Here is a 27,008-nt window from a genome sequence, read left to right on the forward strand (position 1 = left end):
CCCCTCTAAAACACAAACTTCAGAATAAAAATATCTTTCTTTTCTTTTCTCTCTTGTCCCAAAAGATTTTAGGATAATCTAGTGGAAGCATGGAGAAATAAATCATCACTGATAATGGATCTAATCTGAATAATAAAATGGTGGAAGAACTGTGCCAAGAATTCAAGATCCAACACCACAACTCTTCCCCATATCGGCCAAAGATGAATGGGGCAGTCGAGGCAACCAATAAGAACATCAAAAAATAGTACAAAAGACGGTTGTCTCATTTAAAGACTGACACGAGATGTTACCCTTCGCTCCTCATGGCTATAGGACTTCAGTACGTCCATTTACAGGAGCTACTCCGTTCTCCCTTGTTTATGGGATGGAGGCAGTTCTACCCGTCGAGGTCGAAATACCTTCTCTAAGGGTAATCATGGAAGCGAAACTTTCCGAGGCAGAATGGGTTCAAAGCCGGTATGACCAATTGAACCTTATTGAAGAAAAGCGGCTGAACGCCATATGCCATGGTCAAGCCTATCAAAGGAAGATCAAAAAGGCTTTTGACAAGAAAGTCCACCCTCGAGTCTACCATGAGGGAGAGCTGGTGATGAAGAAATTACTACCAGCCCACAAGGACAAAATCGGAAAGTGGGCCCCAAATTACGAAGGACCATACGTGGTGAAACGAGCCTTCTCCGGAGGAGCATTGATCCTCACAAACATGGATGGAGAAGAACTTCGATACCCAGTCAACGCTGACGTGGTAAAGAAGTACTACGCTTGAAGACGTTGCTTGCACAGGCCCGCTAGGATGAAAACCCGAAAAGGGCGTCCTAGGCAAAAGTTAGGGCAAAATAAAAGCCCGCCAATACAAGGGTATTAGGCAAAACAAAGGCAAAATTATCCCCGCTAGGATACGTCCTAGGCAAAAATTAGGGGCAAAAGAATAAGATGTAAAAACGAAGCAAGCAACGGTCACTTGAACCGAAAACCGAAAGGCGGTTCAAGCAATTATCTTCTAGAAGCAAGCATCTTGCAGCATTTACACTCCTGGCTCAGGCATCTCACCCAAAGCAATTAGGGGAACGGGAAGAGCAGCAATCACAGATGTAATTGTTTAAGCCAAAATGTATATAGCCTACCCTGGCCAGCCATTCTTCAGAAAATCCCTCTGTAAATCTTTCTGTAAAAACATTTGAAAATCAATAAAATATCCATTTGTTTCTTTTCTCTCTTGACCATGTGATTATGCCTTTAAATTGATGTTTCAAAAATTGTATGAAACTCTGTTAATAATCGGTCAATAAAGAAAATTGGAGGGGTTCCTATGAAATCCGTAATCTCCTGCATAAAGGCTCATAAAAATACTCCCTCGCGTCAACGACAGAAAGTCCTCCAAAAAAAAAAGAGGAGGATAGGGAGAGCCATACACTTTTCTAAACAAAAGAATAAAAAATACAAACTTGCATCGCGTGCATCACACACATTAGTTGCACATTCAAAAGACCTTACCATGAGGCAATTGCATAAAATAGAAAAAATAGAAAATTACTTGTGTATGACAGCAGTCAACAAAAGCCGAAAACGAAAAAGGCAAAAATACAGAAAATCCAACAAATAGCTTGTACAGAATAATTGAGCCTGGAGAGGCTCGCAGAAATAATACTCCCCAGAGGGAACCTCAGCTCATGAAGCCAATATCCAACAAAAGCTTTCAAAGCAAGATCGTCAAAATATCCCAAAGGAAGTACGATCATCCAAGTAATATATCCAAGTCAAAGGACTTCAGACTTCCTCAGTGGAAGGTAGCTCTCCGACTCAGGCATTGAGTGAGGCTAAGCCTGTAGAGGCTTCCTAAATAATACTCTCCCGATCAGACAGAATAATTGGGCCTGGAGAGGCTCGCAGAAATAATACTCCTTCAGAATAATCGAGCCTGGAGAGGCTCGTAGAAAGAATACTCCCTTCAGAATAATTGAGCCTGGAGAGGCTCGCAGAAATAATACTCCTTCAGAATAATCGAGCCTGGAGAGGCTCGCAGAAAGAATACTCCCTTCAGAATAACTGAGCCTGGAGAGGCTCGTAGAAAGAATACTCCCTTCAGAATAATTGAGCCTGGAGAGGCTCGCAGAAATAATACTCCTTCAGAATAATCGAGCCTGGAGAGGCTCGCAGAAAGAATACTCCCTTCAGAATAATTGAGCCTGGAGAGGCTCGCAGAAAGAATACTCCCTCAGAATAATTGAGCCTGGAGAGGCTCGCAGAAACAATACTCTTCCTTCAGAATAGTTGAGCCTAGAAAGGCTCGATTCCCCAGAGATATCTCAAGCTTACACTCACGGGCCAAATTCCCCAGTGAAAGCTATCAGAATGCGATCAGCGAAATCCCCAAAGGAGGCCTGATCATCCAAGAAAAATGTCTAAGGACTTTAAACTTCCCCAATGGAGGATAGCTTTCCAACTCAAAAGCGATGAGTGAAGCTAAGCCTGAAGAGGCTTTCTAAATAATACTCTGGGACGAATAAAAACTTCAAATCCCCAATCGCCTACTAAAGAGGCATCTCTTCAAAAGGAAGACCAATAAACTATTCCCCAAGTGGAATTTGGCTCTCAGCCTAACAAATGAACGTCAAGATGATCTGCCTAACAAAAGAGGCCAATCAACATCAATCCCCAGTGGATGATCGCCTATCCAAGAGGCATCCCCACAAAAGGGGAAGAAAATCAAAAAGATTAATAAAATTCCCCAAGCGGAATTTGGCATCCCGCCAAAACATCGAACATCAAGACTATCTGCCTAACAGAAGAGGCCAGTCAAAAAATCAACATGTCAACATCCCTAGCGGATAACAGCCTACACAGAGGCTACAAAACCAGAAAAGTCAAAAAGAGTCACCCGAATAAGGATAACCGGGATACTCCACCAACGTCGACAGGACGTCAGCCAAACATAAGGCATCGCTCATTTCAAAAAGAGCATCTTTGTGTCTACACCCCAAGGAAACAGAAATTCCTCAATGGGTACCAACCATACAATGCAAAGTTGGGACACAAGAACCTATGAGTAACTGCACATCCCCGAGACGGATCCCTGCGTTATCCAGCCCTCAGCGGCATCAAAATCAAAATCAAACCGTCGAAACAGCATCGTGGACTGTGGAGACAAATCAATCACAGATCCCTGGAGAGGGCAAACTCGCCATGCCGAAGTGATCAGAAACACGGAGGCAGACCTTGGAGAGGGCAAACTCGCCATGCCGAAGTGATCAGAAACACGGAGGCAGACCCTGGAGAGGGCAAACTCGCCATGCCGAAGTGAACAGAAACACGGAGGCAGACCCTGGAGAGGGCAAACTCACTTTGCCAAAGTGATCAGAAACACGGAGGCAGACCCTGGAGAGGGCAAACTCAGTACCGAAGTGTTCAGAAAGCACGGAGGTATGCAACTTTCGGCTCGGGCGGCGAGTAAAGTTGTATCTGGAGAGACAGTACTCACAGCTTCCGGCTAGGGCGTCTAGTGAAGCTACCCTGGAGAGGGCAAACTCAGTACCGAAGTGTTCAGAAAGCACGGAGGTATGCAACTTTCGGCTCGGGCGGCGAGTAAAGTTGTATCTGGAGAGACAGTACTCACAGCTTCCGGCTAGGGCGTCTAGTGAAGCTACCCTGGAGAGGGCAAACTCAGTACCGAAGTGTTCAGAAAGCACGGAGGTATGCAACTTTCGGCTCGGGCGGCGAGTAAAGTTGTATCTGGAGAGACGGTACTCACCCTGGAGAGGGCAAACTCAGTACCGAAGTGTTCAGAAAGCACGGAGGTATGCAACTTTCGGCTCGGGCGGCGAGTAAAGTTGTATCTGGAGAGACGGTACTCACCCTGGAGAGGGCAAACTCAGTACCAAAGTGTTCAGAAAGCACGGAGGTATGCAACTTTCGGCTCGGGCGGCGAGTAAAGTTGTATCTGGAGAGACGGTACTCACCCTGGAGAGGGCAAACTCAGTACCAAAGTGTTCAGAAAGCACGGAGGTACGCAACTTCCGACTCGGGCAGCGAGTGAAGTTGTACTCACAGCTTCCAGCTAGGGCGTCTAGCGAGGCTAACCTGGAGAGGCTACTCAACCAATTTTCCACCGGAAGACGCTACAAGTCAGAAGGTTGGCACATCACCCGGACAATTGGGTCAACTCCTTTACTTGTCAACCGGTAAACTAAAAGGTCGTTTGACCAAGTAAAAGGGGGGGGGGGGGCAGCTGTAGACCCCTAAAATTGTCCGGGTCGGAAATAAAGCTTGAAGACTCTCGAAGACTGAAGAAGGATCAGCCAGAAGGACTTCCAGAAGGCCCAAGGAGGGTTCTCTATAGGTCTAAGAGGTCTTAGGATAGCTAAAAATAGAAAATAGGAGGAATTGGGACCAATACGGGCTGCTTGGGGACCAGTACGGCCTGTATTGAAGTTTTGAACTTCAATACGGCCGTACTGGACTCAATACGGCCGTATTGAAGATTTGTGAACTTCAATACGGCCGTATTGAGTTCAATACGGCCGTATTGAAGAACAAATTCTCAATACGGGCCGTATTGACCCCAGCGCCCGTATTGCTCCTATTTCCTATAAATATGGCGTCATTTGACGTCAATACACACTTTTGAACCATTTCTTGACTCTCTTATTGAGTGTTCTGGGGTTTTTGAGCAGTGCTCTGCCTTAGGAACCTCTCTAGGAGTCAGGACCGGTTAAATCCTCGAGTTCTGAGCGCTTTGCTTGAGTCTCGGATTTAACCGAAGGGGAAATCTTTTTGATTCCCTTAGTCAAAAATTTTCTTCGAGGAGAGTGTCGAGCGAGCTTGTAGAGGGAAGGAGCGCCGCAAAGCCTCCTAGCATTTATTGAGATTTATAAAAGCACGCTCCAAGAGGTTTTCTTTAATTCCCTCCTTTTACTGCTTTCTGTGTGTTTAATTTAAGCATCATGTAGATATTTAAGATAATAATCGTTCATAAATAAAAGGGGTAATTTAGTAATTTTGTGCTATTATTTGTAAAATAATCCGTCATAGGGAACCCGTTAGGGGCGCTGTGGGGTGCTAACACCTTCCTCACGCGTAACCGACTCCCTTACCCGACTCTGGTTATAATGGCCGAAGTCGATTTTTGAAATCGATTGCCTTAACTTCTTTTTCCAATGTTTTGAGTAAAACATTGGTGGCGACTCCACGAACCCTCCCTTTTTACAAAAACCACTAATCCATGGAGGGTCCCGCTTGGGATTAAATTGGATTGGTGAGACTCTTTCAATAATAAATTGGATAAGATCGACGAGATCTCAGTTTGAGAACAAGTCGTTCTAACAATCCAATACATTTTCAAACAAAAAATAAAAAGAGAGCTCGACCGTCTTCGCGACCGCCGAGGCCCGTTTGGGCCGGTGGCGACAAGCCTCTCCAGGCTCAATTATTTTGTACGAGGCGATTGATTTTCTAAATCTTTTGCCTTTTTTTGTCGTTTTTGGCTTTTTCTGTATTTTTGCCTTTTTTGTCATTTTTTTGGCTTTTTCTGTATTTTTGCCTTTTCTGTTGTTTTTCGGCTTTTTCTGTACAGAAATGTCTCAGTTATTCTGAGAGAGTATTATTTCGGCGAGCCTCTCCAGGCTCAGTTATTCTGAGAGTATTATTTCGGCAAGCCTCTCCAGGCTCAGTTATTCTGAGAGTATTATTTCGGCAAGCCTCTCCAGGCTCAGTTATTCTGAGAGTATTGTTTCGGCAAGCCTCTCCAGGCTCAGTTATTCTGAAAGAGTATTGTTTCGACGAGCCTCTCCAGGCTCAATTATTCTGAAAGAGTATTCTTTCGGCGAGCCTCTCCAGGCTCAGTTATTCTGTACAATTTTCTTGTTGGATTTTTTGTACCCATGCCTCTTTTCCGTTTTCGGCTTTTTGTTGACTGCTGTCATACACAATCAATTTTTCCTATTTTTTCTAATTTATGTAGTTGCCTCATGACGAGGTCTTTGAAAATTTCTTTATGGCCAATACGGCCGCATCCATTTCAGTACGCCCATGTTGAGTTAATATTTTGTTCATAACCCTGATTTTAGTATGGGTGTACTGAACATGGTACGGGCGCATTGTTTTTTCTGAAATTTATATTTTTTATTTTATTTTATTTTATTTTATTTTTTTTTTTTCAATAAACAGAGAATAAGTGATCTTCCAGTACACCTATCATCTGTATGCATGTATGCATTATGATGCACATAATTCTATTTGATTCTTTTTTCAAAAGAATTAACCGATGCGTTCTTTGTTCAGATTTTTGCCATTCCTCCAGACGGACTGTGCTCTGCCGATTTCTGTTACCGAGGAATGATGCGTATTTGATTTTGGTGTCATCAACCAAATGATTCTTCCCTTCTTTTAGAAGATATGTCAACCCTCCTATTGACCACTATATCTCCATGTTTCCACTAGATTATTCAAAAATCGTTGGGACAAGAGAGAAAAGAAGGAAAGGATATATTTTTCAAAAGTTTGTGTTTTAGAGGGGATTATTTTATTTTTGAAAAATGGATTTTGTAAGAATGGCTGGCCATGGTAGGCTTATGTGTTTAGGCTTGTTCGATTAAACACTTATGAGGTTAAGCACATCTTTGTTATTAATGATTGTGTTTTGACAACTTGGATAGCTTTTCTTGAGCCCCTTGTTGAATTCAATTGATGGTACCATCATGGATTTATTTTGTTTTTCTTTTTTGACGGCCCTAACTTTTGCCTAAAACACCCATTTGTGATGTCTTAGCGGGCTTTTGTTTTTGTTCATTATTCTGTAACCCTAATTTTTGCCTAGGTCACCCTTTTGTGGGATTCCTAGCGGGTCTTTTGCTCTTATTTTTGTGCAGCCCCCTTTTTGGGTTTCCTGCCGAGCTTTTTTGTTTTTTAGGATTTTTGTCCTGAATGGATTTCTTTTTATCCATGACGGCACTTATTGAGGCCAAGGAAAGGTGCTCCAAGTTGTCACACACACTTCCACATAAAAATGATGTGGGTTTATTGATTATTAAGACGATTTTAACCTCACTTATGTTCATTCAAACAGGGTTAAAATAATGTGGTCTAGAATTTTATTGCAAGCGAGAAAAGAAGCAATAAAGAATTAATGAAGAATGATTTTATTATAATCATAATGGAAACATGTGCCCTATCGAGGGTCGGGGGTCGGGCTGTCCCCGAGGAGTGATCTCTAATAGTCACTGAATTTACACATCCCTATTAGAAGGAAAAGGACACTTGATGACGACAGCTGGCCTTGACGTTTGTGAACCAGCCTTCCTAAAGATTTGGCTTAAAGAACGTCGAGAAGGATCTTGATTCCTCTTCGTTCTTTGATTTTTGTTAGGGTTGTATCTTAACCCTTGTTTCCCCGGATTGTCCTTGATAATGGGTAGCTCCGGGATTCCTTGGGAGTCCTTGCCTAATTCTTGTCTTGGCAAGTATCCGTTCTTTGTGAGCATATGAGCTACCTTCTTCATTTCTCGGGGAAACGTTTCAACATTGGCAATTTCCAATGCTTGGAAGGTGGTTTCCAAAGCTTCCTCTGTTGCCTCCACATAAGGTATGTTGGATGGCTTGCTGATGAGTATGTCATCTTCAGCTTGTACAGTCACCAGTTTGTCACCCACAATGAATTTGACTTTCTGGTGAAGCGTAGAAGGAATAGCTTTTGCATCATGAATCCAAGGTCGGCCGAGGAGACAGCTGTATGCGGGAGTAATGTCCATCACTTGAAATTCGACGTTTAAAGATGGTGGGCCCAATTTGGATTGGGAGATTGACTTCTCCCACCACTTCTCTTTTAGATCCATCGAAGGCTCGAACGATCATGTTGCTCGGGCGCATTTGGATTCCCTTGATTGCCACTTGCTCGAGCGCTCTTTTTGGCATTACGTTCAAGGAAGATCCATTATCTACCAAGACTTTAGCGATGTAATACTCCTTGCACTTTATAGAGATGTGCAAGGGCTTGTTGTGGTTTGATCCCTGTAGACCCCTAAAATTGTCCGGGTCGGAAATAAAGCTTGAAGACTCTCGAAGACTGAAGGAAGATCAGCCAGAAGGACTCCTGGAAGGCCCTAGGAGGGTTCTCTGTAGGTCTAGAGGTCTTAGAATAGCTCAAAATAAGGAAGTGGAGGGAATGAAGCCCAATACGGCCGTACTGAACTTAATACGGCCGTATTGAAGCTTCAATACGGCCGCAGTGAACTCAATACGGCGTATTGAAGTTTCTGAAACTTCAATACGGCCGTACTGAAATCAATACGGCCGTATTGAAGCTTCAATACAGCCGTATTGAACTCAATACGGCCGTATTGAAGTTCAAAAATTTCAATACGGCCGTATTGCTTCTGTAGGCCGTATTGCGCCTATTCCCTATAAATATGACGTCAATTGGACGTCATTCCACACTTTTTCAGATAGTTTTGACTCCCTCCTTGAGTATTCTGGGGTTTTTGAGCAGTGTTCTGCCCTAGAAATCTCTCTGGGAGTCGATCCGACGAAGTTCTGGAATTCCGAGCACTTAGCTTGGAGATTCGAACCTAGTCGAAGGGAAATCCTCCGGATTTCCATAGTCAAAAGTTTTTAGGAAGGAGCGAGCGAGCTTGTAGAGCGAGGGAACGCCAAAAAGCTTCCCAGTTTTACTCAATATATAAAAGCACGCTTCAAGAGGTTTCTTCTTAAATCCTTCCTTTTACTGCTTTCTGTGTGCATATTTAAACTGTCATCATGTAGATAGTTAATTTATAATCGCTTATAATAAATAGGGGTAATTTAGTAATTTTACGCTATTATTTTAGAAATAATCTGTCATAGGGAACCCGAAAGGGGCGCTGTGGGGTGCTAACACCTTCCCCACGCGTAACCGACTCCCTTACCCGACTCTGGTTGTAATGGCCAAAGTTGATTTATAAAATCAATTGCCTTATCCCTTTTTCCAATGTTTTGAGTAAAACATTGGTGGCGACTCCACGAACCCTCCTTTTGCGAAAACCACTAATCCATGGAGGGTCCCGCTTGGGATTAATATGGATTAGTGAGACTTTTAATAAATAAATTGGATAAGATCGACAAGGTCTCAGTTTGAGAACAAGTCGTTCTAATAATCCAATACATTTTCAAACTAAAATAAAAAGCGAGCTCGACCGTCTTCGCGAATGCCGAAAGCCCGTTTGGGCCGGTGGCGACAGATGGCGACTTCACTGGGGAAGCCTCGAGAGTCAGTCCCATTTAGTGACAGATTATTTTAACAAATAATAGTTAAAATTACTTCATTACCCCTTGCTTGTATGATAACATGTTTTATATATTTGGCTTTAAATAACTGTTGTTTGTTTAAATTTCCGCAATTGTTTGAAATAAATTGCACACAAACCTTTGCACACAACAGTTCCCTCTATACCCGGGGGCATGAGTGGTAATCCATAGGGAGTGGATGTTAGTACGGCCGGTTGAATGGGTCTATAGGAGCCTACGAGACCGTTGTCGGAAAAACATCACTCAAGGTGATAACCATGAACTCGAGTCCGACAGTGCGTTGGAACTTTCCATCGACTTACGACGAGAGGAATTGGGTCCCTATAATGGGGGCACCTTGGGGGCCTTTGACCAAGTGAGAACAGTTAGATCCTCCTTGAATATGCACTTTTCTGCAGGAGACCCCTACCTCGTGATTCGCTCGTGACTGTTCGTGGATGAGTGAATTGTTTGTGCATTCGTTATGTGACATTGTTTGTGCATTAATAAATAACCTCGTGATAAGGTCTAAAGAATAATCCCCATGCATGAAAAAACCATGACATGAGAGGAAAGACCATGTGTAAAAATATAATAAAAATGAGGAGCATGTGCATCATTATCAATAATACCTCATGCAACCTCATCATCATTTATAGGTTCACTAATACCCTCTCGATGTGAGTGAAAGAGACCCGTGACTATTGAGATTCTCCGTTGTGGAGAGATAATAGCCTAGGGAGGGTGATAAACTTTCATCTTAAAAAGGCAGCGCCTCAAAGATGAAAGATTATCAAGCTCACATCAAGAGTGTATTCATATCATAAATAAGCTAATTAGAATAAACATTCATTTTAGAAAGTGGCTGGTCATCTCTCTGTCCTCACACGCGCAAAGAAAATCAAGAAAATGGAAGCGCTAGAGGAACAAAACAAGAAGCTCACGACCGAGCTTTCACAGCTCAAAGAGCAGATGGCGCAAATGTTGGAACTCATGCGTCACCATAACATTCATGGATCTCATCACAGTGACCATGGGTCCCATCATGAGGGAGAGGAGGAGGAGCATGAAGAAGATCCTCCACATGCCATACCTCTTGGGGCTGGAATTATAATCAAAGAGCCCGAGGTTTCAAAAGAACAATTCCACGCCCTAGAGGATCGGTTGAGGGCTATGGAGGGGCATGACTTCGATATTAAAGATGCCGCCGACATGTGTTTAGTGAGGGATATTCAATTCCCTCCCAAATTTAAAGTGCCAGATTTCCCGAGATACGTGGGATCGACTTGCCCCAAGAGTCATCTCACCATGTACTGCCGAAAGATGGCTGCATATGCCACAAACGAAAAGCTCTTGATCCACTGCTTCCAAGAGAGCTTGGCTGATACCGCGCTCAACTGGTATATGCAGCTAGATGGAAATCAAGTATGTACATGGAGGCAGTTGGCCGACGCCTTTCTCAAGCGCTACAAATACAACATCGACCTAACACCTGATAGGTCAGATCTTCAAGCCTTGAGTAAGAAAAATGATGAATCTTTCAAGGCGTACGCCCAACGATGGAGGGAGTTGGCGGCACAGATAGAGCCCCCGCTGTCAGATAAGGAGATGGTGTCCTTATTCATCAACTCGTTGACTGGTCCCTATTACGATAAAATGATAGGGAACACAACGACACTCTTCTCGGACATCATCACCATTGGGGAGAGAGTGGAACAAGGACTTAAAAGTGGGAAGCTAGCTAAGCCTTCCCAATCATTCGAGGCTAAGAAGACCTTCAGGAAGAAGAAAGAGGGAGAAGTCAATGCTATAACCATACCCTCGGCTACTTCCACTTCGAAGTCGGGAAGATCGCAATTCACCCCTGTGAAGAAGTTTGATAAACTTCCGACCACTTATAGCGATCTCCTGCCGAAGCTAGTAGAAGCCAAACTTCTAGCTCATGTTCCACCAAGGAAGATCGACCCACCTTATCCCGATTGGTACAAGCCACAAGACAAATGTTTATACCATTCGGGGGCACCAGGGCATTCAACAGAGAGATGCCTAGCTCTCAAATACAAGGTCCAAAACCTTATTGATGCCGGGTGGGTCACCTTCGATTCGACAACGCCCGATGTGAGCAAGAATCCTCTGCCAAAGTAGGAGTAGAGAGAAGAACAAGCCACGATAGGGCCCCTTCATATTTCTCTTTTAGGGACTCATGATCAGTACCCGAGATCATGAGAACCTTTTCATGTAAATAAGGGTTTTTGTACAGTTTTAATACATATCAATAAAGAGGCATTTTTCACATTATTCTCTTTTTTGTTCTTTTCTCTCTTTCCTCATTAACATTAATAATTCTAAACCTAAACAGAACCAATAAAATAATTATGTCTGTAATTGTTCGCTCTGACCGGGATCCGAAGGTGAAAGGGTTGAGTTGGACAGTGATGAGGAAACCATTTCTCCGGATCTGCAAAGATTGCTAGATCAAGAAGCTTGTCAAGAGAAATTGGAGACTATAAATTTGGGGCATGGCCGAGAAAAAAAAGAGGTCAATATTGGGATCCATATCAGTGATGAAATAAGGACACATGCTTCCGCTATGATTATAATAAAATCATTCTTCATTGCTTCTTTTCTTGCTTATAATAAAATTCTAAACCACATTATCTTTAACCCTGTTTGAATAAACATGAATGAGGTTAAAATCATCTTAATAATAATAAACCCACATCATTTTTATGTGGAAGTGTGTGTGACAACTTGGAGCACCTTCCCTTGGCCTTGACAAGTGCCATCATGGATAAAAATAAATCCTTCAAAATAAAAGAAGCTCGGCAGGAAACCCAAAAAGGGGTCTGCGCAAAAATAAGAGCAAAAGACCCGCAAGGAATCCCACAAAAGAGTGACCTAGGCAAAAGTTAGGGTTGCAAAAATGAACAAAAACAAAAGTCCGCTAAAACGCCACAAAAGGGTGTTTTAGGCAAAAATAAGGACAATCAAAAAACAAAAGAAATCCATGATGGTACCATGAACCGAATTCAAAAAGAAAGGTTCAAGAGCAGCTATCCAAGTTGTCAAAATCACAACGTCAATAAACAAAGATTTTCTTAATTTCATAAGTGTTTCATCAAGCAAGCCTAAACACATAAGCCTACCTTGGCCATCCATTCTTACAAAAACCATTTTTGAAAAATAATCCCCTCTAAAACACAAACTTCAAAACAAAAATATCTTTCCCTTCTTTTCTCTCTTGTCCCAAAAGATTTTAGAATAATCTAGTGGAAGCATGGAGAAATAAATCATCACTGATAATGGATCTAATCTGAACAACAAAATGGTGGAAGAACTGTGCCAAGAATTCAAGATCCAACACCACAACTCTTCCCCATATCGGCCAAAGATGAATGGGGCAGTCGAGGCAACCAATAAGAACATCAAAAAATAGTGCAAAAGACGGTTGTCTCATTTAAAGACTGACACGAGATGTTACCCTTCGCTCCTCATGGCTATAGGACTTCAGTACGTCCATTTACAGGAGCTACTCCATTCTCACTCGTTTATGGGGTGGAGGCAGTTCTACCCATCGAAGTCGAGATATTCTATCTAAGGGTAATCATGGAAACAAAACTTTCCGAGGCAGAATGGGTTCAAAGCCAATATGACCAGTTGAACCCTATCAAAAAGAAACGGCTGAACGCCATATGCCATGGTCGAGCCTATCAGAGGAAGATCAAAAAGGCTTTTGACAAGAAAGTCCACCCTCGAGTCTACCATGAGGGAGAGTTGGTAATGAAGAAATTACTACCAACTCAAAAAGGGGCAAAATCGGAAAGTGTGCCCCAAATCACGGAGGACCATACGTGGTAAAACGAGCCTTCTCAGGAGAAGCATTGATTCTCACAAACATGGACGGAGAAGAACTTCGATACCTAGTCAACATTGACGTGGTAAAGAAGTACTATGCTTGAAGACGTTGCTTGCATAGGCCTGCTAGGATGAAAACCCAAAAAAGGCGTCCTAGGCAAAAGTTAGGGCAAAATAAAAAGCCCGCCAGTACAAGGGTACTAGGCAAAACAACGGCAAAATTATCCCCGCTAGGACATGTCCTAGGCAAAAATTAGGGGCAAAAGAATAAGATGCAAAAAGTAAAGCAAGCAACGATCACTTGAACCGAAAACCGAAAGGCGGTTCAAGTGATAATCTTCTAGAAGCAAGCGTCTTGCAGTATCTACACTCCTGGCTCAAGCATCTCACCCGAAACAATTAGGGGAACGTAAAGAGCAACAATTACAGATATAATTGTTAAGCCCAATGTATATAGCCTACCCTGGCCAGCCATTCTTCAGAAATTTCCTTCTGTATATCTTTCTGTAAAAACACTTGTGAATATCAATAAAAATATCCATTTGTTTCTTTTCTTTCTTGACCATGTGATTATGCCTCTAAATTGGTTTTTCATAAAAATTGTACGAAATTCCATTAATAATCGGTCAATAAAAGAAAATTGGAGGGGTTCCTGTAAAATCCATAATCTCCTGCATAAAGGCTCACAAAAATACTCCCTCGCGTCAATGACAGAAAGTCCTCCAAGAAGAAGAGGATAGGGAGAGCCACTCACTTTTCTAAATAAATGAACAAAAATAAAAAATTGTATTGCATTTGTGCATCACACACACATTAGTTGCACATTCAAAGACCTTATCATGAGGCAACTGCATAAAATAGAAAAATAGAAAATTGCTTGTGTATGACAGCAGCAAGCAAAATACAAAGATTCAGAAAATCAACAGCATCATACAGAATAATTGAGCCTGGAGAGGCTCGCCGAAAGAATACTCTCAAAATAACTGAGCCTGGAGAGGCTCGCCGAAATAATACTCTCTCAGAATAATTGAGCCTGGAGAGGCTTGCCGAAAGAATACTCTCAGAATAATTGAGCCTGGAGAGGCTTGCCGAAAGAATACTCTCAGAATAATTGAGCCTGGAGAGGCTTGCCGAAATAATACTCGTACAGAATAATTGAGCCTGGAGAGGCTTGCCGAAACAATACTCCCACAGAATAATTGAGCCTGGAGAGGCTTGTCGAAATAATACTCCTTCAGAATAACTGAGCCTGGAGAGGCTTGCCGAAATAATACTCTCTCATAATAACTGAATTTAATTTCTTTAGCACTTTTAATTTCTTTACAGCAAAAGCCAAAAACATAAAAAAGGCAAAATACAGAAAAAGCCAAATCAGAAGAAAAGGCAAAATACAGAAAAAGCCGAAAATAAAAAAGGCAAGGATATAGAAAATCCAACAAACAATTTGTACCGAATAACTAAGCCTGGAGAGGCTTACCAAAATAATACTCCACATCCTCCACAGTATGCAGAATAACTGAGCCTGGAGAGGCTCGCAGAAATAATACTCCCCAGAGGGAACCTCAGCTCAAGCTCACGGAAAAATCCCCAGCGAGAGCTATCAAAGCAAAATCGACGCAATCCCCAATGGAAGTGCGATCATCCAAACAGTATATACAAGTCAAAGGACTTCACACTTCCTCAGTGGAAGATAGCTCTCCGACTCAAAGCGCTGAGCGAGGCTAAGCCTGTAGAGGCTTCCTAAAAAATACTTTGGGATACGTAAGATCCCCAAATCCCCAGTCGCCTACTCAAGAGGCATTCCTACAAAAAGAAAAGATCAAAAATTTCAATAAATATTCCCCAAGCGGAATGCGGCACTCAGCCAAACACTGAACATCAAGATAATTCGCCTACTTAGAGGCACTTCTTCAAAAAGAGAAAATCGAAAAGATCAATAATAATTCCCCAAGTGGAATCCGGCTCTTAGCCAAACATCAAGCGTCAAGATGATACGCCTAACAGAAGAGGCTAATCAAAATGAATGACAAAATCCCCCAGCGGATAATAGCCTACACAGAGGCGACAAAAATCAGAAAACCCAAAAGAGATACCCGAATAAGGATAACCGGGATACTCCACCAACGTCCAAAGGACGTCAGCCAATCATAAGGCACTGCTCATCTCAGAAAGAGCATCTTTGTGTCTACACCCCAAGGAAACAGAAATTCCTCAATGGGCGCCAACTACTCAATGGAAAGTTGGGACACAAGAACCTATGAGTAACTGCACATCCTCTAGACGGATCCCTGCGTTATCCAGCCCTCAGTGGCATAAAAATCAAAAATAATCGTCGAAGCAGCATCGTGGACTGTGGAGACAAAATCAACATCCAGAATCCCCAGCGGATAACAGCCTACACAGAGGCAGTAAAAATCAGAAAATCAAAAAGAGTCACCCGAATAAGGATAACCGGGATACTCCACCAACGTCAAAAGACGTCAGCCAAACATAAGGCATCGCTCAACTCAGAGAGAGAGCATCTGTGTCTACACCCCAAGGAGTCAAAAATTCCCATGGGTACCAACTAAGCAATGCAAGTTGGGACACAAAAACCTATAAATGACTGCACATCCCCTAGACGGATCCCTGCGTTATCCGGCCCTCAGCGACACAAAATCAGAAAAACAAACCGTCGAAGCAGCATTGTGGACTGTGGAGACAAACTATACTCAACTACCTCATTTTTGAGAGGCAAAGTCTGGAGAGACGATACTCAAACGAAGTCTGGAGAGACAGTACTCAAACAAGGTCTGGAGAGACGGTACTCAAACAAGGTCTGGAGAGACGGTACTCAAACAAGGTCTGGAGAGACAATACTCAAACGAAGTCTGGAGAGACAGTACTCAAACAAGGTCTGGAGAGACGGTACTCAAACAAAGTCTGGAGAGACGGTACTCAAACAAGGTCTGGAGAGACGGTACTCAAACAAAGTCTGGAGAGACGATACTCAGAGTCTGGAGAGACAGTACTCAAAGTCTGGAGAGACGGTACTCAAACAAGGTCTGGAGAGACGGTACTCGAACAAAGTCTGGAGAGACGGTACTCAAACAAAGTCTGGAGAGACGGTACTCAAGGTCTGGAGAGACAGTACTCAAGGTCTGGAGAGACAGTACTCAAGGTCTGGAGAGACAATACTCAAGGTCTGGAGAGACAATACTCAGCCATCAGCGTCGTTAGAGGCACGTTGGTGTTAAACTCAGCTACCGAGGATGTCAGAAGCGCCGAGGTATGCACCCACCTGGAGAGGCTACTCAACAATTTTCCACCGGAAGACATTACAAGTCAGAAGGTCGGCACATCACCCGGACAATTGGGTCAACTCCTTTACTTGTCAGCCGGTACACCAAAAGGCCGTCCGACCAAGTAAAGGGGGGGCAGCTGTAGACCCCTAAAATTGTCCGGGTCGGAAATAAAGCTTGAAGACTCTCGAAGACTGAAGGAAGATCAGCCAGAAGGACTCCTGGAAGGCCCTAGGAGGGTTCTCTGTAGGTCTAGAGGTCTTAGAATAGCTCAAAATAAGGAAGTGGAGGGAATGAAGCCCAATACGGCCGTACTGAACTTAATACGGCCGTATTGAAGCTTCAATACGGCCGCAGTGAACTCAATACGGCGTATTGAAGTTTCTGAAACTTCAATACGGCCGTACTGAAATCAATACGGCCGTATTGAAGCTTCAATACAGCCGTATTGAACTCAATACGGCCGTATTGAAATTTCTGAATTTCAATACGGCCGTATTGAACTCAATACGGCCGTATTGAAGTTCAAAAATTTCAATACGGCCGTATTGCTTCTGTAGGCCGTATTGCGCCTATTCCCTATAAATATGACGTCAATTGGACGTCATTCCACACTTTTTCAGATAGTTTTGACTCCCTCCTTGAGTATTCTGGGGTTTTTGAGCATTGTTCTGCCCTAGAAATCTCTCTGGGAGTCGATCCGACGAAGTTCTGGAATTCCGAGCACTTAGCTTGGAGATTCGAACCTAGTCGAAGGGAAATCCTCCGGATTTCCATAGTCAAAAGTTTTTAGGAAGGAGCGAGCGAGCTTGTAGAGCGAGGGAACGCCAAAAAGCTTCCCAGTTTTACTCAATATATAAAAGCACGCTTCAAGAGGTTTCTTCTTAAATCCTTCCTTTTACTGCTTTCTGTGTGCATATTTAAACTGTCATCATGTAGATAGTTAATTTATAATCGCTTATAATAAATAGGGGTAATTTAGTAATTTTACGCTATTATTTTAGAAATAATCTGTCATAGGGAACCCGAAAGGGGCGCTGTGGGGTGCTAACACCTTCCCCACGCGTAACCGACTCCCTTACCCGACTCTGGTTGTAATGGCCAAAGTTGATTTATAAAATCAATTGCCTTATCCCTTTTTCCAATGTTTTGAGTAAAACATTGGTGGCGACTCCACGAACCCTCCTTTTGCGAAAACCACTAATCCATGGAGGGTCCCGCTTGGGATTAATATGGATTAGTGAGACTTTTAATAAATAAATTGGATAAGATCGACAAGGTCTCAGTTTGAGAACAAGTCGTTCTAATAATCCAATACATTTTCAAACTAAAATAAAAAGCGAGCTCGACCGTCTTCGCGACCGCCGAGGCCCGTTTGGGCCGGTGGCGACAATCCCTCGGCGGGGATTTCTTCATCGATGAAGGTGAGGTGATCATTAGCCTTGATGTGACTAACAATCCCCTCAAACTCGTCTTGGGAGATAGTGTGCGACACGTATGCCTCGTTCAAGACTTTCAACAGAGCTTGCCGATGCGGTTCGGAGCATAGGATCAACGACAACAACGTAATCTTTGCTGGCGTCCTATGAAGTTGATCCACGATGGAGTACTCGCTCTGTCGGATAAACTTTAACAGCTCGTCTGTCTCCTCCTCGGATTCTTTTTCCTCGATTTTCTTTTCTTCTTTTTTCTTTATTCTTGGGGGCTTTATCATGAAGATCTTCGGGAGTGTAGATCCTGCCACTCCTAGTCATGCCCCCAAGTCCAGCGATGTTGGAGATATCGCTGTCGGCAGAAGAGTGGATGTCGTATATCCACGGCACAGCCTTATTTGATTTGTAAGGGAAAGGCCTTGGAACTGTGATCCTTAATGGTGTTGGACCTTCCCCTTTGTTTGTCTTGATTACCAACAACGGAGTTGACGTGTGCTCGCTTGGCGCGGTTGTTGGCTTACACTTAATAACAAATGGCGTGCGATCCATCTTGAACATACGCATCGATTATTTCTTTCTTTTTATTAATGTTTATTAATGAATTACTAGGAGGGATGTATGAAATGAATGACTCCTAGATCCCTCCATGATCTATATGCATGATATGAGATGATGACGATGAATATGCATGCATTGTGTTTATTCAACTAAGCATTATCATGTTTTTAGGATGTCCCTAAGATGATGCATGATATTGCTTGGTTTGGATAAATAACCCTTTTTCTTTTTTGGGTATTTTTATTATTATTATTTTTTGGGTGAAAAGGGAAACTACCTATATGAATGTGATGAAGGTAGATGTTAACACCATGCAATGGAAGATTCTTATTGTAGACCCCTAAAATTGTCCGGGTCGGAAATAAGACTCGAAGACCCTCAAAGATCAAAGGAAAGTCAACCAGGAGGACTCCTAGAAGGCCAAAGGATGACTATCTGTAGGTTTAGAGGTCTTAGAGTAGCAAAAATAAGCAAATAGGAAGAAATAAGCTCAGTACGGCCTGTTTGAGACTCAGTACGGCCCGTATTGAAGTTTTGAACTTCAATACGGCCGTACTGAAATCAATACGGCCGTATTGAAGGTTTTGAACTTCAATACGGCCGTATTGAATTCAATACGGCCGTATTGAAGAACAAATCTTCAATACGGGCCGTATTGACCCCCAGTGCCCGTACTGCGCCTGTTTCCTATAAATAAGACGTCATTGGACGTCATTCCACACTTTTTCAGATAGTTTCAACCCTCTCCTTGAGTATTCTGGGGTTTTTGAGCAGTGTTCTGCCCTAGAAATCACTCGGAGAGTTGATCCGACAAAGTTCTTGAGCCCCGAGCCATTTTGCTTGAGGATCGAACCTAGTCGAAGGGAAATCCTCCGGATTTCCATAGTTAAAAGTTTTTTAGAAGGAGCGAGCGAGCTTGTAGAGCGAGGGAACGCCAAAAAGCTTCCCAGTTTTACTCAATATATAAAAGCACGCTTCAAGAGGTTTCTTCTTAAATCCTTCCTTTTACTGCTTTCTGTGTGCATATTTAAACTGTCATCATGTAGATAGTTAATTTATAATTGCTTAGAATAAATAGGGGTAATTTAGTAATTTTACGCTGTTATTTTAGAAAATAATCTGTCATAGGGAACCCGAAAGGGGCGCTGTGGGGTGCTAACACCTTCCCCACGCGTAACCGACTCCCTTACCCAACTCTGGTTGTAATGGCCAAAGTTGATTTGTAAAATCAATTGCCTTATCCCTTTTTCCAATGTTTTGAGTAAAACATTGGTGGCGACTCCACGAACCCTCCTTTTACGAAAACCACTAATCCATGGAGGGTCCCGCTTGGGATTAATATGGATTGGTGAGCCTTTTAATAAAATTGCTCGTTTGACGAGGTCTCAGTTTGAGAATAAGTCATTCTAGCAATCCACATTTTTAAAACAAATAGACGAGTCCAACCATCCTTCGCGAATGCCGAAAGCCCGTTTCGGGCCGGTGGCGACAGATGGCGACTCCGCTGGGGAAGCTTCGAGAGTCAGTCCCATTTAGTGACAGATTATTTTTAACAAATAATAGTTAAAATTTCTTCATTACCCTTTGCTTGTATGATAACATGCTTTATATATTTGGCTTTAAATAACTGTTGTTTGTTTAAATTTCCGCAATTGTTTGAAATAAATTGCACACAAACCTTTGCACACAACAGTTCCCTCTATACCCGGGGGCATGAGTGGTAATCCATAGGGAGTGGATGTTAGTACGGCCGGTTGAATGGGTCTATAGGAGCCTACGAGACCGTTGTCGGAAAAACATCACTCAAGGTGATAACCATGAACTTAAGTCCGACGGTGCGTTGGAACTTTCCATCGACCCACGACGAGAGGAATTGGGTCCCTATAATGGGGGCACCTTGGGGGCCTCAGACCGGTGAGAACAGTTAGATCCACCTTGAATATGCACTTTTCTGCAGGATACCCCCACCTCGTGATTCGCTCGTGACTGTTCGTGGATGAGTGAATTGTTTGTGCATTGTTTATGTGAAATTGTTTGAGTATACATTGCATTTCTTTAAACATACAACATTCCTATTCTTTTAAAATAAAAATAAATAGGAATAAGGATCTTCCATTGCATGGTGTTAACATCTACCTTCATCACATTCATATAGGTAGTTTCCCTTTTCACCCAAAAATACAAAAAATATAATAAATAAAAATACCCAAAAAAAAGAAGAAAAAAGGGTTATTTATCCAAACCAAGCAATATCATGCATCATCTTAGGAACATCCTAAAAACATGATAATGCTTAATTGAATAAACACTATGCATGCATATCCACCACCATCATCTCATATCATGCATATAGATCATGGAGGGATCTAGGAGTTATTCATTTCATACATCTCTCCTAGTATTCCATTAATAAATATTAATAAAAAGAAAGAAATAATCGATGCGTATGTTCAAAGAATGGATCGCACGCCGTTCGTTATCAAGTGTAAGCCAACAACCATGCCAAGCGAGCATACGTCAACTCCGTTGTTGGTAATCAGACAAACAAAGGGGAAGGTCCAACACCATTAAGGATCACAGTTCCAAGGCCTTTCCCTTGCAAATCAAATAAGGCTGTGCCGTGGATATACGACATCCACTCTTCTGCCGACAGCGATATCTCCAACATCGCTGGACTTGGGGGCATAACTAGGAGTGGCAGGATCTACACTCCCGAAGATCTTCATGATAAAGCCCCCAAGAATAAAGAAAAAGAAGAAAAGAAAACCGAGGAAAAAGAATCTGAGGAGGAGACAGACGAGCTGTTAAAGTATATCCGACAGAGCGAGTACTCCATCGAGGATCAACTTCATAAGACGCCAGCAAAGATTACGCTGTCGTCGTTGATCCGAAGCTCCGAACCACATCGACAAGATCTGTTGAAAGTCTTGAACAAGGCATATGTGTCACACACTATCTCCCAAGACGAGTTTGAGGGGATTGTTAGTCACATCAAGGCTAATGACCACCTCACCTTCATCGATGAAGAAATCCCCGCCGAGGGATCAAACCACAACAAGCCCTTGCACATCTCTATAAAGTGCAAGGAGTATCACATCGCTAAAATCTTGGTAGATAATGGATCTTCCTTGAACGTAATGCCAAAAAGAGCGCTCGAGCAAGTGGCAATCAAGGGAATCCAAATGCGCCAACAACATGATCGTTCGAGCCTTCGATGGATCTAAAAGAGAAGTGGTGGGAGAGATCAATCTTCCAATCCAAATTGGACCCACTATCTTTAATGTCGAATTCCAAGTGATGGACATTACTCCCGCATACAGCTGTCTCCTCGGCCGACCTTGGATTCATGATGCGAAAGCTGTACCCTCTACGCTCCACCAGAAAGTCAAGTTCATAGTGGGTGACAAACTGGTGACTGTACAAGCTGAAGATGACATACTCATCAGCAAACCATCCACCATACCTTACGTGGATGCAGCGGAGGAAGCTTTAGAAACCGCCTTCCAAGCATTGGAAATCGCCAATGTCGAAACGTTTCCCCGAGAAATGAAGAAGGTAGCCTCCATGCTCACCAAGAACGGATACTTGCCAGGACAAGGATTAGGCAAGGACTCCCAAGGAATCCCGGAGCTACCCATTATCAAGGATAATCCGGGGAAACAAGGGTTAGGATACAACCCTAACAAAGATCAAAGAACGAAGAGGAATCAAGATCCTTCTCGACGTTCTTTAAGCCAGATCTTTAGGAAGGCCGGTTCACAAGCGTCAAGGCCGGTCGTCGTCGTCAAAATGTTTTTCTCCTTCCGATAGGGATGTATAGACTCAGTGACTATTAGAGATCACTCCTCGGGGACAGCCCGACCCCCGAGCCTCGATAGGGCACATGTTTCCATTATGATTATAATAAAATCATTCTTCATTAATTCTTTATTGCTTCTTTTCTCGCTTGCAATAAAATTCTAGACCACATTATTTTAACCCTGTTTGAATAAACATGAATGAGGTTAAAATCATCTTAATAAAAATAAACCCACATCATTTTTATGTGGAAGTGTGTGTGTCAACTTGGAGCACCTTTTCTTGGCCTCAATAAGTGCCGTCATGGATAAAAAGAAATCCATTCAGGACAAAAATCCTAAAAAACAAAAAAGCTCGGCAGGAAACCCAAAAAGGGGGCTGCACAAAAATAAGAGCAAAAGACCCGCTAGGAATCCCACAAAAGGGTGACCTAGGCAAAAATTAGGGTTACAAAATAATGAACAAAAACAAAAGCCCGCTAAGACATCACAAATGGGTGTTTTAGGCAAAAGTTAGGGCCGTCAAAAAAAGAAAAAAAACAAAATAAATCCATGATGGTACCATCAATTGAATTCAACAAGGGGCTCAAGAAAAGCTATCCAAGTTGTCAAAACACAATCATTAAGATGTGCTTAACCTCATAAGTGTTTAATCGAACAAGCCTAAACACATAAGCCTACCATGGCCAGCCATTCTTACAAAAAACCATTTTTCAAAAAAATAATAAAATAATCCCCTCTAAAACACAAACTTTTGAAAAATATACCCTTTCCTTCTTTTCTCTCTTGTCCCAACGATTTTTGAATAATCTAGTGGAAACATGGAGATATAGTGGTCAATAGGAGGGTTGACACATCTTCTAAAGAAAGGGAAGGATCATTTGGTTGATGACACCAAATCTCAAATATAATACGCATCATTCCTCGGTAACAGAAATCGGCAGAGCACAGTCCGTCTGGAGGAATGGCAAAATCCAAACACAAAAACGCATCGGTTAATTCTTTTGAAAAAAGAATCAAATAGAATTAGGTGCATCATACATGCATACAGATGATAGGTGTACTGGAAGATCACTTATTCTCTGTTTATTGAAAAAACAAAAAAAAAATATAATAAAAAAAAATAAAAATAAAATATAATAATAATAAAAAATATAAATTTCAGAAAAAACAATGCGCCCGTACCATGTTCAGTACACCCGTACTAAAATCAGGGTTATGAACAAAATTTCAACTCAATACGGGCGTACTGAAATGGATGCGGCCGTATTGGCCATAAAGAAATTTTCAAAGACCTCGTCATGAGGCAACCGCATAAAATAGAAAAATAGAAAATTGCTTGTGTATGACAGCAGCAAACAAAATGCAAAGATTCAGAAAATCAACAGCATCATACAGAATAACTGAGCCTGGAGAGGCTTGCCGAAAGAATACTCTCAAAATAACTGAGCCTGGAGAGGCTTGCCGAAACAATACTCCCACAGAATAATTGAGCCTGGAGAGGCTTGCCGAAACAATACTCCCACAGAATAACTGAGCCTGGAGAGGCTTGCCGAAACAATACTCCCACAGAATAACTGAGCCTGGAGAGGCTTGCCGAAACAATACTCCCACAGAATAACTGAGCCTGGAGAGGCTTGTCGAAATAATACTCTCTCAGAATAACTGAGCCTGGAGAGGCTTGCCGAAAGAATACTCTCAGAATAACTGAGCCTGGAGAGGCTCGCCGAAATAATACTCCCTCGTCATACAGAATAATTGAGCCTGGAGAGGCTTGTCGAAATAATACTCCTTCAGAATAATTGAGCCTGGAGAGGCTTGCCGAAATAATACTCCTGCAAAATAACTGAGCCTGGAGAGGCTTGCCGAAATAATACTCTCTCATAATAACTGAATTTAATTTCTTTAGCACTTTTAATTTCTGTACAGCAAAAGCCAAAAACATAAAAAAGGCAAAATACAGAAAAAGCCAAATCAGAAGAAAAGGCAAAATACAGAAAAAGCCGAAAATGAAAAAAGGCAAGGATATAGAAAATCCAACAAACAGTTTGAACCGAATAACTAAGCCTGGAGAGGCTTACCAAAATAATACTCCACATCCTCCACAGTATGCAGAATAACTGAGCCTGGAGAGGCTCGCAGAAATAATACTCCCCAGAGAAACCTCAACTCAAGCTCACGGGCCAAATTTCCCAGCGAGAGCTATCAAAGCAAGATCGTCAAAATCCCCAATGGAAGTACGATCTCCCAAGCAGAATATCCAAGTCAAAGGACTTAAACTTCCTCAGTGAAGATAACTCTCCAGCTCAAGCGTTGAGTGAGGCTAAGCCCTCAGAGGCTTCCTAAATAATACTCTGGGATACATAAGATCCCTAAATCCCCAGTCGCCTACTCAGAGGCACCCCTTCAAGAAAAATCACAAAAAGATCAATAACCATTCCCCAAGAGGAATCCGGCACTCAGCCGAACACTGAACATCAAGATAATTCGCCTACTCAGAGGCACTCTTCCAAAAAAGGAAAAAAATATATCAATAAATATTCCCCAAACGGAATGTGGCATCCAGCCAAGCACCAAACATCAAGATCATTTGCCTAACAGAAGAGGCCAGTCAAGAAATGAATGACAAAATCCCCAGCGGATAAACAGCCTACACAGAGGCTACAAAAATCAGAAAATTCAAAAGAGATACCCGAATAAGGACAACCGGGATACTCCACCCACGTCAAAAGGACGTCAGCCAAACATAAGGCATCGCTCAACTCAGAGAGAGAGCATCTGTGTCTACACCCCAAGGAGTCAAAAATTCCCATGGGTACCAACTAAGCAATGCAAGTTGGGACACAAGAACCTATGAATGACTGCATATCCCTTAGGCGGATCCCTGCGTTATCCAGCCCTCAGCGGCACAAAATCAGAAAAACAAACCGTCGAAGCAGCATTGTGGACTGTGGAGACAAGCTATACTCAACTGCCTCATGTTGAGAGGCAGGGCCTAGAGAAGGCGATACTCAACTACCTCATGTTGAGAGGCAGGGCCTGGAGAGGCGATACTCAACTACCTCATGTTGAGAGGAAGGGCCTGGAGAGGCGATACTCAACTACCTCATGTTGAGAGGCAGGGCCTGGAGAGGCAATACTCAACTGCTGAATGTTAAGAGGCAGGGCCTGGAGAGGCAATACTCAACTGCTGAATGTTAAGAGGCAGGACCTGGAGAGGGTAAACTCAACTGCTGAATGTTAAGAGGCAGGACCTGGAGAGGGTAAACTCACACTGCTGAATGTTAAGAGGCAGGACCTGGAGAGGGTAAACTCACACTGCTGAATGTTAAGAGGCAGGACCTGGAGAGGGTAAACTCAACTGCTGAATGTTAAGAGGCAGGACCTGGAGAGGGTAAACTCACACTGCTGAATGTTAAGAGGCAGGACCTGGAGAGGGTAAACTCACACTGCTGAATGTTAAGAGGCAGGACCTGGAGAGGGTAAACTCAACTGCTGAATGTTAAGAGGCAGGACCTGGAGAGGGTAAACTCACACTGCTGAATGTTAAGAGGCAGGACCTGGAGAGGGTAAACTCACACTGCTGAATGTTAAGAGGCAGGACCTGGAGAGGGTAAACTCAACTGCTGAATGTTAAGAGGCAGGACCTGGAGAGGGTAAACTCACACTGCTGAATGTTAAGAGGCAGGACCTGAAGAGGGTAAACTTAGCTACCGAGGTTGTCAGGAGCGCCGAGGTATGCAACACCCTGGAGAGGGTAAACTCAACCGCCTCATGTTGAGAGGCAGCCATATGTTGAGTGGCAAAGTCTGGAGAGACGGTACTCACCTGCCTCATGTTGAGAGGCAAAGTCTGGAGAGACGGTACTCACCTGCCACATGTTGAGTGGCAAAGTCTGGAGAGACGGTACTCACCTGCCTCATGTTGAGAGGCAAAGTCTGGAGAGACGGTACTCAATCATCGGTGATGTTAACACTGGTGTCTAGCTTCCGGCTCGGGCGGCGAGTGAAGTTAGGTCTGGAGAGACGGTACTCAACCATCAGCGTCATCAGAGGTGCGTTGGTGTTCAACTTCCGGCTCGGGCGTCGAGTGAAGTTGACCCTGGAGAGGGTAAACTCAGCTACCGAGGATGTCAGAAGCGCCGAGGTATGCATCAACCTGGAGAGGCTACTCAACGATTTTCTACCGGAAGACGCTACGAGTCGGAAGGATAGCATTCCCCGGACAATTGGGTCAACTCCTTTACTGGTCAACCGGTAAACTAAAAGGCCGTTTGACCAAGTAAAGGGGGGGCAGCTGTAGACCCCTAAAATTGTCCGGGTCGGAAATAAGACTCGAAGACCCTCAAAGATCAAAGGAAAGTGAACCAGGAGGACTCCTAGAAGGCCAAAGGATGACTATCTGTAGGTTTAGAGGTCTTAGAGTAGCAAAAATAAGCAAATAGGAAGAAATAAGCTCAGTACGGCCTGTTTGAGACTCAGTACGGCCCGTATTGAAGTTTTGAACTTCAATACGGCCGTACTGAAATCAATACGGCCGTATTGAAGGTTTTGAACTTCAATACGGCCGTATTGAATTCAATACGGCCGTATTGAAGAACAAATCTTCAATACGGGCCGTATTGACCCCCAGTGCCCGTACTGCGCCTGTTTCCTATAAATAAGACGTCATTGGACGTCATTCCACACTTTTTCAGATAGTTTCAACCCTCTCCTTGAGTATTCTGGGGTTTTTGAGCAGTGTTCTGCCCTAGAAATCACTCGGAGAGTTGATCCGACAAAGTTCTTGAGCCCCGAGCCATTTTGCTTGAGGATCGAACCTAGTCGAAG

The sequence above is a fragment of the Cajanus cajan genome, chromosome 1 (assembly GCF_000230855.2).
Source record: "Cajanus cajan strain Asha chromosome 1, NIPB_CcT2T_4, whole genome shotgun sequence".
NCBI classification, from domain to species: domain Eukaryota; kingdom Viridiplantae; phylum Streptophyta; class Magnoliopsida; order Fabales; family Fabaceae; genus Cajanus; species Cajanus cajan.